This window comes from Scyliorhinus canicula, chromosome 18, assembly GCF_902713615.1.
Source record: "Scyliorhinus canicula chromosome 18, sScyCan1.1, whole genome shotgun sequence".
NCBI lineage: Eukaryota > Metazoa > Chordata > Chondrichthyes > Carcharhiniformes > Scyliorhinidae > Scyliorhinus > Scyliorhinus canicula.
The window spans coordinates 120,160,073-120,174,605 of record NC_052163.1 but is presented as its reverse complement, the minus strand read 5'-3'; the positions used below and the strand labels follow the sequence as shown (position 1 = coordinate 120,174,605).

At 49.4% G+C, this 14,533-nt stretch overlaps 1 non-coding gene across 1 annotated transcript; it reads right to left on the bottom strand.

Annotated features, from left to right (window-relative positions):
• Nucleotides 1–1,706: 1,706 nt before the first annotated feature.
• On the bottom strand, nt 1,707–1,808 carry LOC119953795. Its single transcript, XR_005458110.1, has one exon. It is a non-coding gene; the product is annotated as a U6 spliceosomal RNA (small nuclear RNA).
• Between the last annotated feature and the right edge of the window lie 12,725 nt (nt 1,809–14,533).

The following is a 14,533-nucleotide window of genomic DNA, read 5'->3' as shown; positions in this document are numbered from 1 at the left end:
TATACTAATATCTCAAATATCTTAAGAGAGGATTTCACGCGCCTGTGATGTGAGGCAAGTTGAAAACTATGATTATTGCACTGACAAATTACCCCTCTTTCGAACCCTGTGCTTAGGACATGTCAGGAAATAATTTCCTTTCCCAAGCTTCCTTATCCCCCCCGAGTCTCCCGCCTTGTTCTGGTTGGAGGCTGTGGGACCCAGCAGGTTCCCCAGCAGGGCTTCTAGCTGAAGGACAGGCACGAATAATTGGTCACAGATTTTTCTAAGGCTCTGCACAAAGCCTCCCCTATTCATACACACACACACACACACACACACACAGCTGCACCATTCCCTATCACGCAGTTTCCTCTCTCCCCCCCCCCCCCCCCCCCCTCCTCCTCCTCCCACCCTTTTCAGGAGTGAGTCCCTCTTTAAGGAGTTACCATCTTTCCTGATCCTAGTTTGAGCCTATTTGTATTCTTGTTAATGCCCTTGTCGTGATACTGTGATCTTTTATGTATATATAAAACCCTTTAAAAGTTGTCCCATTTGGATATGGATGTCTGATAAGTACCATCAAATGCATTAAAGGCATAAAATAAAGTAACATCTTCTACAAGTTATCAGTGTGTGCACATAAAGACATTTAAAGAGACATTGCCTCCACGAACATACATAATCTTTTTTTTAATAAATGTCTGTATTGGGTTTTTGAACAAAGTATATTTACTGTTATGTACACAGAATAATATATATATACATATATAAAAGAGAAGCGCACACCCAAACATACCAAAAAAAAGTAATAATATAAAATAAAAAATAAAATAGAATAACTGGTAGGGTATTGTGCACCAGCTCAACAGCAGCAACTCTGTACAACGGGCAACATTATTTACAACACATAAGTAGGCGACTGTTTATTTAAATATACATTTGGGTGCCGGAGAAACAATTACAGTGGGCAATACTTGAATGGGTTTGGTGTTGGTGTTGTCGCTTGCTTCTCCCGGACGGATCTCGTTGCCGTTGTCGTCTCACGCTCACCTCCGCTTCAGCCGTTCCTCCCGTCTTCCGTCTGTATTCTCCTTGTTCTCTGTTCCTGGAGATGCCAAGTTTGTTATCGTATCCCGTGCCCTCCTTCCGACTGTCATTTCCCTGCCTCCCGTCTGACCTCCCTGGTTCTCCTCTCTTGTTCCCTGTCCCTTCTCTCTCTCCCCCCTCCCTCCTGTGGTTCGCCTTTCTTTCCTCTTAGGTTTAGCTATCCCCCCCCCCCCCCCTCCCCCCCTCCCACTCCCGGTCTATCTCTCCCTTTCATGCTTTGGCTACTTTCCCCTGATTCTTGGCCACCCGACTATTCTTCCTCTTGTTCGTTGGCCACAAACAGGTCCCGGAACAATTCGGTGAATGGCCCCCACGTTCTGTGGAAGCCGTCGTCTGACCCTCGGATGGCGAATTTGATTTTCTCCATTTGGAGAGATTCCGAGAGGTCGGACAGCCAGTCTGCAGCTCTGGGCAGTGCTGCTGACCTCCAGCCAAACAGGATGCTACGGCGGGCGATCAGGGAGTCAAAGGCAGAGGCGTCCGCCCTCCTCCCCAGGAATAGATCTGGCTGGTCTGAAACCCCGAGGACCGCCACTATAGGGCATGGCTCCACCCTCACCCCCACCACTTTGGACATAGCCTCGAAGAAGGCTGTCCAGTACTCCACAAGTCTGGGGAAAAATATGGAACACTTCACGAATTTGCGTGTCAACCTTGCGCAGGGGCCATGCTAATCTTCTCTGTATCATTCCAATTTTAGTATACGCTGCCAAGCGAGCACACATACATAATCTTTATTATTGTCACAAGTCGGTTTGCATTAACACTTCAATGAAGTTACTGTGAAAACCCCCTAGTCGTCACACTCTGGCGCCTGTTCGGGTACACTGAGGGAGAATTCAGAATGTCCAATTTACCTAACAGCACGTCTTTCGGGACTTTGGGAGGAAACCGGAGCACCCGGAGGAAACCCACACAGACACAGAGAGAACGGGACATACTCCGCACAGTCAGTGACCCAAGCCGGGAATCGAACCCGGGACCCTGACGCTGTGAAGCAACACTGCTAACCACTGTGCGACCATGCCACCTCATAGGTAGAAATTAGAAGCAGAACTAGGCCGCTCAGCCATTCAATAAGATAGTGACGGATCTGATTGTAACCTCAACACCTCATTCCTGCTTACCACAAATAATATTTAACCCCCCCCCCCTCCTTGTTAAGCAACAATCTATCTAGCTCTGCCTTAAAAATATTCAAAGAGTTTTTTTCCTCTTCAGTCTACAGAAATATCTTGTCCTTAAATCAATGGCATCAAAATGCACCTCTTGGGATGATGCTATTGTGACCAAAACAACAACAAAAACTTGCATTTATATCATGCCTTTAACATCAAAATGAGCTTTGCAGGAATGATTAGCAAATTAAATCTGAGCCACATAAGGAGATATTAGGACAGATGGCCACCAGCTTGTTCAGGGATGTTGGTATTAAGGGGCATCTTTAAGGAGGCAGGGAGGTGGAGAGTTTTTGGAGGGAAGACTGGAGTAGGGGCCCAGTCAGTGGAATGGCACACAACCCCTTGTACTTTTCAATCACCGCCTCGCTTAAAAAGAAATGATGTTTGAGAGATATTCCTTTCAATTCGAGTCTTTTAAAATTTTTTTAGAGTATCCAGTTCATTTTTTTTCCAATTAAGGGGCAATTTAGTGTGTTCAATCCACCTACCCTGCACATCTTTTGGGTTGTGGGGGCGAAACCCACGCAAACACGGGGAGAATGTGCAAACTCCACATGGACAATGACCCAGAGCCGGGATCAAACCTGGGACCTCGTGAGGCAGCAGGGCTAACCCACTGCGCCACCGTACTACCCTCAATCCGAGTCTTAAAAGGATGAAGAGTATGTTTTACATTTATTTTTAAATATATTTTTTGCATTATTTCGGGGCAGCACGGTAGCACAGTGGTTAGCACAGTTTCTTCACAGCTCCAGGGTCCCAGGTTCAATTCCCGGCTTGGGTCACTGTCTGTCCGAAGTCTGCATGTTCACCCCGTGTCTGCGTGCGTTTCCTCCGGTGCTCCGGTTTCCTCCCACAGTCCAAAGATGTGCAGGTTAGGTGGGTTGGCCATGATAAATTACCCTTAGTGTCCAAAAAGGTTAAGTGGGGATTACTGGGTTATGGGGATAGAGTGGAGGCATGGGCTTGAGTAGGGTGCTCTTTGTAAGGGCCAGTGCAGACTCGATGGGCCAAAAGGCTTACTTCCGCACTGTAAATTCTATGATTCCACATTGGAACCCTTTATAGACATGACATAATGGAGACACAAGCACCATACTAGAAGTAAGTTTAATTACAGAATGAAAATTAAGCCCTCCCTTCCTCCCATGGATCTGTATTTGCATTGCCCAGATTCGAGATATGAACCAGCAGGAGCTGGTGAGGGCGAAGGCTCGACTGATTTAATTTGTGTTGCGAATCTTGTGCATATCAAAGTGAGGGATGTTGGCAGTGAGAAGTAGGAACGCTTACGCTTTATCTCGTGGCAGCCTTGAATTTTCCAGGGTCAGATGCATCTGTTGGATAAATCTGCCTCAATTCTGCTGCGTTTCAGTGCCCTAATCGCAAAAAGCACCGCCGACTGTCGCTGCAACATTGCCTTGGGGCCCTTGCTCTCGGCCAGATTGCCAGTTTAGGAACAAATATTATTGAATTAAAGAGCAGGTTTGAGCTTCTGGAATTTAATTGAAACACACGGACAGGTGAAAGAAAAAGCTTTATCCCACCAATCTGGATTCAATGTGAATTCAGGTCCCAGAAATGAAAGCCCAGAAACTGATTCCACCCCCCCCCGCCCCCCACAATCCTCCCCCCATTGATGCCCAGGGGGTAGCACAGTGTATGACACGGTTGCTTCACAGTGCCAGGGGCCTAGGTTCAATTCCCGGCTTGGGTGACTGATTGTGCGGAGTCTGCACGTTCTCCCCGTGTCTGCGTGGGTTTCCTTCGGGTGGCCCGATTTCCTCCCACAGTCCAAAGATGTGCAGGTCAGGTGGATTGGCCATGCTAAATGGCCCTTAGTGTCCAAAAAAGGTTGGGCAGGATTACTGGGTTACGGGGATAGGGTGGAGGTGTGGGGCTTGTGGGGTGCTCTTTCCAAGGGCCAGTGCAGACTCGATGGGCCGAATGGCCTCCTTCTGCACTCTAAATTCTATGTTCTATCTTCAATGACGTCCATTGGATTGGTGCATGATTATTCTTGGCAAAGTAATACAATGTTTTGCCGTTGCTCTCTGCAGTATGGATGACGAGGAAATCCTCCAGTGCTGACCGCCTGCCATCGGACGTATTGGAAGGATTTATGGACAGATAATCAACCTGTTGGCCACATTATGAATGAACCTTTGCATGGTCATCATGTCCCTTGAGGCTGGAGCTTCTGTCCCAGAGGCAGGGACACTACCACTGTGCTACCACAACACCTCCTGCACCTGACCCACCGAGATTTAAGCTTCAGTTTGAATCCAGACTTGTGCGATCCACGTTCAAATTGTATTACTATGTTGGGGCGGATTCTACATTGGGTGTAATCTGGAGTTGACGTGTGAACAGGCCCACTTCCTGCTTGGATGTTTTTCAACATCTGTTAATGTGATTTTCTTTCTAATTGGTTTTAACAAGATGTGTTTGGAGTAATTTACATCACCTGATTTAACAGGATCGCTATTGTTCAACGATATGATTTACAAGATAATTTAGTGAGGTGAAAGCTTTGTTCCGATCCTGCCTTAAAAGAATTCTGCGAAATAGGGGACAGGGGTAAGAAGGCCAAAAAAAAAAGGGAGGTCAGGGCCCAGAAGGCTCAAGGCCAGGACTCCTTATTAGGCCTTCACTCCTTACTCTTTTCCACCTTTGGAGGTATCTTGCCTTGACTGTGGGTTTCTTCATTTAAAAGAGGCTGATTATCAGTGCCCAGTGCAACATGTTGCATTGGTTTAAGAGAAAATGAGTCTTCATAATCGATGATGTTTCTGCCCTTTCCACAAAGCTGATTGTAGCCAAAGAGTATTTCCTCAGCCCGGAAGCTGCACCTCTCCCAATGTTCCAAGGCTAACCTGAGCGTTCCTGGGAACGTTACATCGAGTTTGCTTCTGCTGTGCGGAAAGGAAGGTCACGGCAATGGGGTCTAATTGTTAATAACACTTAATTACCTCAGCTTCTTGCTGCCTCCCTCTCTCTCTTTCTCCCTTTCCCTAACTCCTTTGGAAACAGGAAGTGCACCACATGCCACAATCACAGAAAGATTAATGCTTCATGTCTCTCGCAGTGTTTCACCTTTCGTTGTCCCATCAGCTGTCTTTTTTTTTTGTTTTTCCCAAAGCCCCCTTCTGACAAGTCGCTGGGAGGTTTTCACTGGTCAGCAGGACAATGATGGGAAAAAAGAAGAAATGTAAGATAAAACGACAGCAGCAGCTGGAAACCCAGCCTCCGACAGAAACAACTGCAATGTTTGGAGCACCAATTAGGGTGGCCAATAATTGGAAAGTCAAGGGTCAAGAGCATAATGATGTCATTTCCTGTGAGAGCAAGGCGAAGTGGAAAAATATGCACCATGGGAATGGGAGCTTTGAAGAAGGAGCTTTGTCCTCTCAAAAGGATTTGTGATCAGTATTCGCAAAAAACAGTAACGCACTATTCGCTCAGGACTTTGTAATAGAGCTGGAGGGGGGGGGATTTTTAAGAGCTTAGGCGTTTTGGTGCTAATCTGTTATATATGGAGATTTCAGTTAAGAATGTCTCAAGCCCAGAAAAAGTGAATTGAAATTTGGATTTTTAAACAAAGATTATTCTTCTCACATTGACGACATTTGCTATGCCAACCTGGGGCAGCTGAGGGTGTGGCCATAGCAATGACATCTGCATGGTGTAGCATTGACATCTTGAGCACTGTGCAGTGAAGCAGACAAAGAGAAGGGCTAGGATTCTGTGGCCCCTCACGCACAGCGGGATATCACGGTCCCACCAAAGTAAATGGCCTCCACACCCGTTGGTGGGAGACTTGCCGTGGTGGGTCACGAAATCCTGGCCGGGGAGTTCAAATGAAAGCAGGACGTTCCTGAGGCGGTGATAGAAGTCAAAGGGTGACACGGTAGCACAGTGGTTAGCACTGATGCTTCACAGCACCACGGGCCCAGGCTCGATCCCCGGCTCGGGTCACCGTCTGTGCGGAGTCTGCACGTTCTCCCCGTGTCTGCGTGCGTTTCCTCCGGGTGCTCCGGTTTCCTCCCACAAGCCCCAAAAGACGTGATGTTAGGTGAATTGGGCATTCTGAATTCTCCATCTGTGTACCCGAACAGGCGCCGGAATGTGGCGACGAGGGGCTTTTCACGGTAACTTCATTGCAACGTTAATGTAAACCTACTTGTTACACTAATAATAAAGATTATATAAATGATTTAACGTGCAGCACGGTGTCGCAGTGGTTAGCATTGCTGCCTCACAGCGCCGAGGGCCCGGGTTCGATCCCGGCTCTGACTCACCGTCCATGTGGAGCTTACACATTCTCCCCGTGTCTGCGTGGGTTTCGCCACCACAACCCAAAGATGTGCATTCAAAGATTGGCCAAGCTAAATTGCCCCTTAATTGGAAAAAATTAAGTGGGTTCTCTAAATTTATAAAATAAAAAAAATAAAAAATATATCAATGATTTAATGTGATTTAACGGGCGCGACTTCCCGGGTGCTTCCCGACGGATGGGCCAGCGAGACCGCGACCTCTATTTTACGCACTCAGTGCCGGAAATTATCCCCCATCAGCTTTACGGCAGAAATGGCTGTCCCACCAGCTGATTGGCCTGGATCGTGCCAGGCAGCTTCCTCCGAACACCCTCCAGTCAGCACACAGCCATGCCACCGCCTTTACTTGCTGCCTGCTTCGGGTGCGCCTGTCCCCAACAGAGTTGAGGATCAGCCACAGGGCTGTCAATGCCACCTGGGAGACAGTGCTAACAGCCATCAGTGTGGGCAGCGTGACCAGGAGAATCGCCATCCAGTGCAGGAAGAGAGCCGACAAGCTCTACCGGGCCGTAAGGGTAAGCTGACATGGGTTTTCCTGCCATCGGTCCTGCCTGCCACCACCCTGGCCTCTCCCTCCCCAACAAGTCGGTGGCTGGCACCCCACACCGCTCCAGAGCATAATACCGTTCCCATGCCCCAGCACACCCTGGCACTCACCAGCACAACCCCTTCATGCCTGGGAGCGGTGCCCACACATGCCATCTGCCATAGACCCCCACTGATACAACAAGTGTGCGGGTCACAATGCCCTCTGTGCCCACAGGAGTGATTGGCTCCTAACAGACGATGAGGGCCCAGATGGGCAGCAGGATTCCGGACATCACCCCCAATAAGGAACGGGCCCTGGAGATCGAGGGGAAAGTCGGGGACAGAGCAGTCACCAACAGCGAGGTTGGCCTGTGCAGTAGAGGTGAGGACCCACTGCCGCTTTACCCAGATGGCCTGCCTCAAGCGGGTTCTTCGTGTCAGACAAAATGACCTTCACTCTCATTGACCACATGTCCACTGCCTCTCAGTATCTCCATCTGATGGGACCGGGCCATTCGCGGTTGCCCCTGACCTTGCCACCCAAGAGAACACCTTGGAGGGGAGCTCCGAGGATAGCCAGCACCCTGGCATCGCAGCTGTGAACTGCACCTTCCAGCAGCACAGAGACACACATCTCGGTGGGTGACTGGGGCACAATCAAGTGATACACATCAAGTGGAGGCAGGAACATCCAGGGCAGTCAGAGGTCTGATGCCGAGCCTCTGGAGTAGGTTATCCCAGAGCTGATGCAGGTGCTAGGGCACGGCCATGAGAATCAGGAGGGGGTGTCAGTGATACCCCGGCATGCACATAGCCGATTGGAGGAGTCCCAAAGTCTATGGGCACAGGAGATGGCGCCGGCAATGCGCGGCACCGAAGCTAAAACTACTAGGGTGGCGACCGCAGTGGAAAGCCTGGAGCACGACATCAGTGCCTTGAGTGGTGGTGCCAAGGCATTGCTCAGTTAGTGACAACATTGGCTGAGGAATGCCCCAACAGCATGTACCAGTCACTGGGGGATGTTTCCCAGGCGCAGATGGACATTACTGAGGCTTTCCACAGATCATGTCCCAGTTGCTGGGGGTCATGTAGAGAAAGCCTCATCCCATGAAATTTGGGCGGTGGTGTAGCCCTCCCTGGCCCTCCGGGTATTCCGGACCCACGGCACTGCCTGTCCTCCATCCTCTGGCTGCTTCGTTGGGTCCTCTCCGGGCTCATCCTCCAGCCACTCCTGGTCTGGCCCCCTTCTCTTCCTCCTCAGATGAGGGCGCATGTCCCTCCTCCTCCTCATCCAGCACATCGCCCCGTTGCTGTGACAGCTTGTGGGGGGCACATCAGAGACCCTCTGGGGGGTGTACTGCAGTGCACCACCAGAGTGGTCCAGGCAACGGAACCGTATTTTGAGCAGTTCGATGCACCGCTCAGTGTCAGCACGAGTTGGAGATTGTCCTTAACTGGTGACAGTTGGTATCTCGCTACATTTGGGCAAGATACGGAATCCACCAAAGGGAGTCGGCTGGTTGGATATCGAACTGATTGGCGCAGGTACCAAGTTTGGTCTCTCCCGAGATTTAACCAGTGTACACGGTAGCATAGTGGTTAGCACTGTGGCTTCACAGCGCCAGGGTCCCAGGTTTGATTCCCTGCTGGGCCACTGTCTGTGCGGAGTCTGCACGTTCTCTCCGTATCTGCGTGGGTTTCCTCCGGTTGCTCCAGTTTCCTCCCACAATCCAAAGTCGTGAAGGTTAGGTGCATTGACCATGATAAATTGGCCTTAGTGTCCAAACAAAAAGGTTAGGTGGGGTTATTGGGTTATGGGGATAGGGTGGAAGTAAGGGCTTAAGTGGGTCGGTGCAGACTCGATGGGCTGAGTGGCCTCCTTCTGCGCTGTATGTTCTATGTTCTATGTACACGGATCTGCGCTACACGCAACACGGCCATTAAATCGCGCCCAAGGTTCTTTTATTTCTGTCCTTTTCATGCTTTGAAAGACCGCAAAGGGGGAGATAGTATCACACATGATTGGGCAAGGGATAGAATTTCCGGGGGCGGTGATTGAACGTGTAATTGAGAAAGACGGTTTTTCATGGTAAAGGTGCAGCAGGTAAGCTGCATGGGTTTATGGTGGAATAATATCTGAAAGCTCTACTACCATTGGTGGAGCAGCGGATGTTGGAGACAGGGTGGAGAAGGTCGGAAAGTGGGAGGACGTTGGTGAAAGGGATGGCAATAAAGAGGGCGGGTGGTGGAGGAGATGATACGAGGGCAGATGGCCAAAAGCTTCACCACGCGGGCGTTAAGGAGCATGCTAACAGGAGAGAACGAGGCAGAGATGTTTAGGTAGAAATTTCAAGATCATCGGAAGCAATCAGCTGAAGGAATGGCCACCAATTTTGGAGTGATTAAAATCTAGAATGTGCAAGAGGTCAGAAAAGGGGGAGCACAAATATTTTGGAGAGTTAAGGACTGGAGAAGGTCACAGAGATAGGAGAGAATGCGACTGTGAAGGGATCTGAGACGAAGAATGAGAATTTTTGAATGGAAGTGTATGTAAACCAGAAACCAATGTAGGTGATGGAATACTGGGGTGATGGGCGAACCAGATCAGGGTCGATCGAATAGGGTGCACAGGTTAAGAGCTGTGGGGTCCAATGGTTCAACTTGGGACAGTGGCCAGCGAGGGAAATGGAGGTGGTGCTATGGTTATGGAATTCGTGAAAGAGGCTGAAGTCGATGGCTTAGTTTTTCCAATGTGTAGATATGGCTCACCCATCACTGGATGGTCCGAGCACTAAGACAGTTGAGGGAAGGAGGAAGATGATCAAGAGATGGGCATGGGTGTCACCAAACACGCAAAAGTGGGGTCCTTGGTTCTTGGGTTGAGGTCAAGCAATACCAGGAGTTTTTGGAGACAGTGAAGATGCTGCAGCAGGTATGAAAGATACCTGGTTCAATGCCTCACATTGAAGAATTACTTTTCTGATTGGCTGCGCCACATCCAAACACCAAGCATGCATGTCGCAAAATCTTTTGCAATCCCAGAGGCCGTTGGACAAAATAGGACAGAGTCACAAACTGGTTGCATGTGAGGATCAGACAAACCCTCCTGTCAACATGGGGGCAAAACAGTGAAGAACGTTCAATCGATTTTCTTGATTCTGCTAAAATAATCTGTCAAGGTTCTCACTGATTGAGAAAAATAGGCATTTCTAACTGTAATAGTAAAACAGCTCATGATTGCTAATAAAGCTCAACTCCTCAGAGTGTGATATTTACAATAGCCGAGCGTGACAAATATTGAATAATGAGGTGTTAAACTGACCTGTCTTGATGAATAATAAATTACTATACATGCCGTGACAGTGCAATCAACCCTCTTCAGATTTCATTATTCAGCTCCCCCTTCATTTTAGTTTACTTTGCAAAAAGACGGATTTGTATTTGTATAGCACCTTTCACAAGCTCAGGGCATTTCAATGTGTTTTACAGCCAATTCAACACTTTTGAAAGGCAGTCAGTTTTGCATTGCAGGAAACACATCAGGCAATTTGTGCACAGCAAGCTCCCACAAACAGCGACATGATCGTGACCAGAAAATCTGTCTTTGTGGTGTTGATTAAAGGACAGTTCTTGGCCAGGATACCGGGGTGAACTCCCCTAATCTTCTTTGAAATAGTGCCAATGCCATCTTTTATATCGACCTGCAGAGATCGACGGAGCCTTGTTTGGATGCCTTATCAGAAAGATTGATATGGCGGACACTACACTTTTCTCCACGTCACAAGACCCGCCAGGAGAAAGGGAGTGTTTGGTCATTCCCGAATTCTGGTAATCGGCAATTGGGGCCAAAATTGCACTCGGAATCCAGACTTTTGAGCGGGCGTGCCTGACTATCATGGAACCCATCTCCTTCCACCCGTTTCACACAGTAAACCCCATGCCTTCAAGAGAGGGCAGCACGGTAGCACAAGTGGATAGCGCTGTGGCTTCACAGCGCCAGGGTCCAAGGTTGAAGGGGGCTACATCAATGCAAGTCTTTCTTTTTATTAATCATGATGTGGAGATGCCGGCGTTGGACTGGGGTGAGCACAGTAAGAAGTCTTACAACACCAGGTTAAAGTCCAACAGGTTTGTTTCAAACACGACCTTTCGGAACACTGCTCCTTCCTCAGGTGAATCAGGTGATTTTTATTAATCAGTACGTTCAAGTCCTGCATTGAGAACCAAATTCACACTGATAGGATAATCGTTCAAGGTTCCATTCTTCAAGCCAAAAAATACCTGAGGCCCCGTCTACTGAATCTGGTGAACGTAAGGGATGCCAATGTTCTGTTGGGAGAAGAGTGACTTTTTAAAAATCGATGCCTGCGTTTTTGAGCGTCACAGGCAAGGCCAACATATTTTGCTAATCCCGGCGTGCTCCTGAGAAGATGGCGTTGAGCACGTGCAGTCTTGTGTGAATTATATTTTTACGAGCGTTTTTTTGAGGCTGAAGTTTTCCGGCCCTTCCCACCAATAGAGATCCCCCTCCCCCATGAGGTGACGGACCATGGAGAAAGCCATTGACATTGGTGGATCCTGCCACTGGCCAATGATGGGCCGCCTCTGCTACCACAAAACACGCCGTGGGGGGAGTGCGGGGTTGGGGGAGGAGGGGGGGGGAAGGGGCAAAGATCCCGCCCTTAGCATTTACTCAACTTTCTTGATGTCTCCTATGGCCAAGTGCCAATCTTATGGCTGGTGGAGTTCCTGTGTGAAGTTCCTTGGCATTCCCTGTATTGAAGGCGCAATGTAAATGCAAGTTCTTGTTCCTGACCATTTTGCTCTCAGACATTCTTCAATGGTTGTAGGGTGGGCGGGGGGGAAGGGGGCGTTAGAGGAGGAGGGAAAGGGGGAGGGGAGAGGCAGGCAATGCGAGCAGTGTGCACTGTGGCTCAGTCAGGGCATGGGGCAAAATCAGGGTCAGCAGACAGCAAGTGGCATGAGAGAGCGGCAGTGATTTATTTCCCGGGGCAGGCGATAGGGAGCCCGCGCGGAGCTGCGCTATTCTCCAGGAGACTTCTTTTTAAATCAGCAGTTGAAGCTGACCAAGTGCAAATCTTTGCTCCTTATTTTCACGGGCTTGTGTTAGAAAATGTAAAACAAATCGAGTGTTTTCACGGTTCAAAGTGGCCTAATCATTGCTGTGAGGTCAGCATGGAACCATGCTGCTTCACTGAATGTCTTTAACATGTGGCGAAGCAGGAAAGCAGCTCAGTATTTAACTCCCTGACCCTTGGTGCCCTGGGACAGTTGATGGCAGGAGGGGGAGATGTTTGGAATACCTGGCTGTTCCTGTGTGCACTTTTGTGCCTGGAATTCTACTTTTGCAAACTTGCTGTCTTCTAACTGAGATCAATCACGCCTCCCTGCCATGAAGCTTAGAGTTACTGTGCATGCACGCTCAAAGCAGATTCAGCTCTTTGCTCTTGATGTGCATTATAAGTGCCAGCAAATATGTCCATGCACAGTCATACAGGCAGTCATACACACATACATACATGCAGATAGACATGTCTGTGAATTGCTATTATAAGCTAGAAATGACTAGGATAATTATCTAACACTGGCTGTATTAGAATAGGTTGCACCATTAACACCGGAAAATTGGTTGGGGAGTTCAGGAATAAAAGATTGGGCAGGGAATTAATGAATAGGAAATCACTGTTTCTAACCTATAAAATATGTCCAGCGCAGATCAGGAACATGAGAACAACATGAAAAATATGAGCTGGAATCGACCATTTTGTGCCTTGAGCCTGTTCCCTCATTTAATAAGATCATGTTCCCCATAACCTTTGACTCTATATAGTTCAAGATTCTGTCCACCTCAGCCTTGAATATATTCAGAACTCAACTTCCATGGCGCTCAGAGGTAGTGTATTCCGAAGACTGCCTGGGAGAACAAATTCATCCTCATCTCTGTCATAAAGCAGGTGACCCCTGGGGCGCGACTCTCCGCTCCCCACGCCGGGTGGGAGAATCGCGGGAGGGCCGGGCGAATCACGACACGCCGCCCTGGCACCCCCCACGATTCCCTCCCCCCCCAAAATGGCGTGTCGCGTTTTGCAACACGGCGCTCGGAGAATCGGCGCTCGCCGTTTTTCACGGCGACCGCCGATTCTCCGGCCCCAATGGGTCGAGTGGCCTGCCGAACCCAACCGGTTCACGCCAGCGGCAACCACACCTGGTCGCTGCCGGCGTGAACATCGCGCGACCGGTAAGTGTGGGGCCTGTGGATGGCGGAGGGAGGATCGAGCACCACGGGCGTGCTCATGAGGTGACTGGCCCGCGATCGGTGCCCACCGATCGTCGGGCTGGCGTCTCTAAGAGACGCACTCTTTTCCCTCCGCCACCCCGCAAGATCAAGCTGCCATGACACTTAAGCGCCGCCGGCCGCGTCAAGGCCCGGCGCCGGAGATTCCCGCACCACCGCTCCTAGCCCCCCGGGGGGGGGAGAGAATAGGGGGCGAGGAGCAGCCTCCGACGCAGGAGTTAAACACTCCGGGTTTCACTCCAGCGTCGGCTGTTTCCCCCATTTCGGAGAATCGCGCCCCTGATTCTGAAATTCTAGATGCCCCCACAATGGGAAACAACTCATCGGCATCAATCCTGTCAAACCTCAAACTGTTGGGCAGGAATTTCCGGCCCATCACTGGTGCGGCGCGCCCCTGGGATTCTCCATCTCGCCAGCCGGCCATCGTGGGCAGCCCCACACCGTCAGGAAATCCCCCGGGCTGCCGGCGCTACGGAGAATTCCGACAGTGGAGAATCCAGCCCTTTATGTTTCCATAGAACCAGCTCTCATTCTTCTGAACCCCAACAAGTATTGACCCAAATTGTTAACCTTTCCACATAAGACAATCCCTTCAAAACGGAAGCAACCTATTGAACCTTCTCTGAACTGTCTCCAATGGGGTGGAATAAGGTCAGTGGTAGAAGATTCAGGAATCGCAAAAACGCCAGCATGGATCAACCGGCTAAATGGCCTTTTCTGTGTTCTCAAATTTGGCGTAATTCTATGATATATCTTCACCATTGAACTGGTGTCAGCATTTGATTGATTCTGCTCCTTATATCTACATTAAAGGGACTGTATCCAATGTACGTTGGTTACTTTTTTTAAATTTAGAGTACCCAATTCATTTTTTCCAATTAAGGAGCAATTTAGCCTGGCCAATCTTTGGGTTGTGGGGGTGAAACCCATGCAAACACGGGGAGAATGTGCAAACTCCACACGGACAGTGACCCAGAGCCGGGATCGAACCTGGGACTTTGCCGCCGTGCGCCAGCAGTGCTAACCATTGCACCACAGTGCTGCCCTACGTTGATGTCTTTTTAAATACACAATGCTCTAAA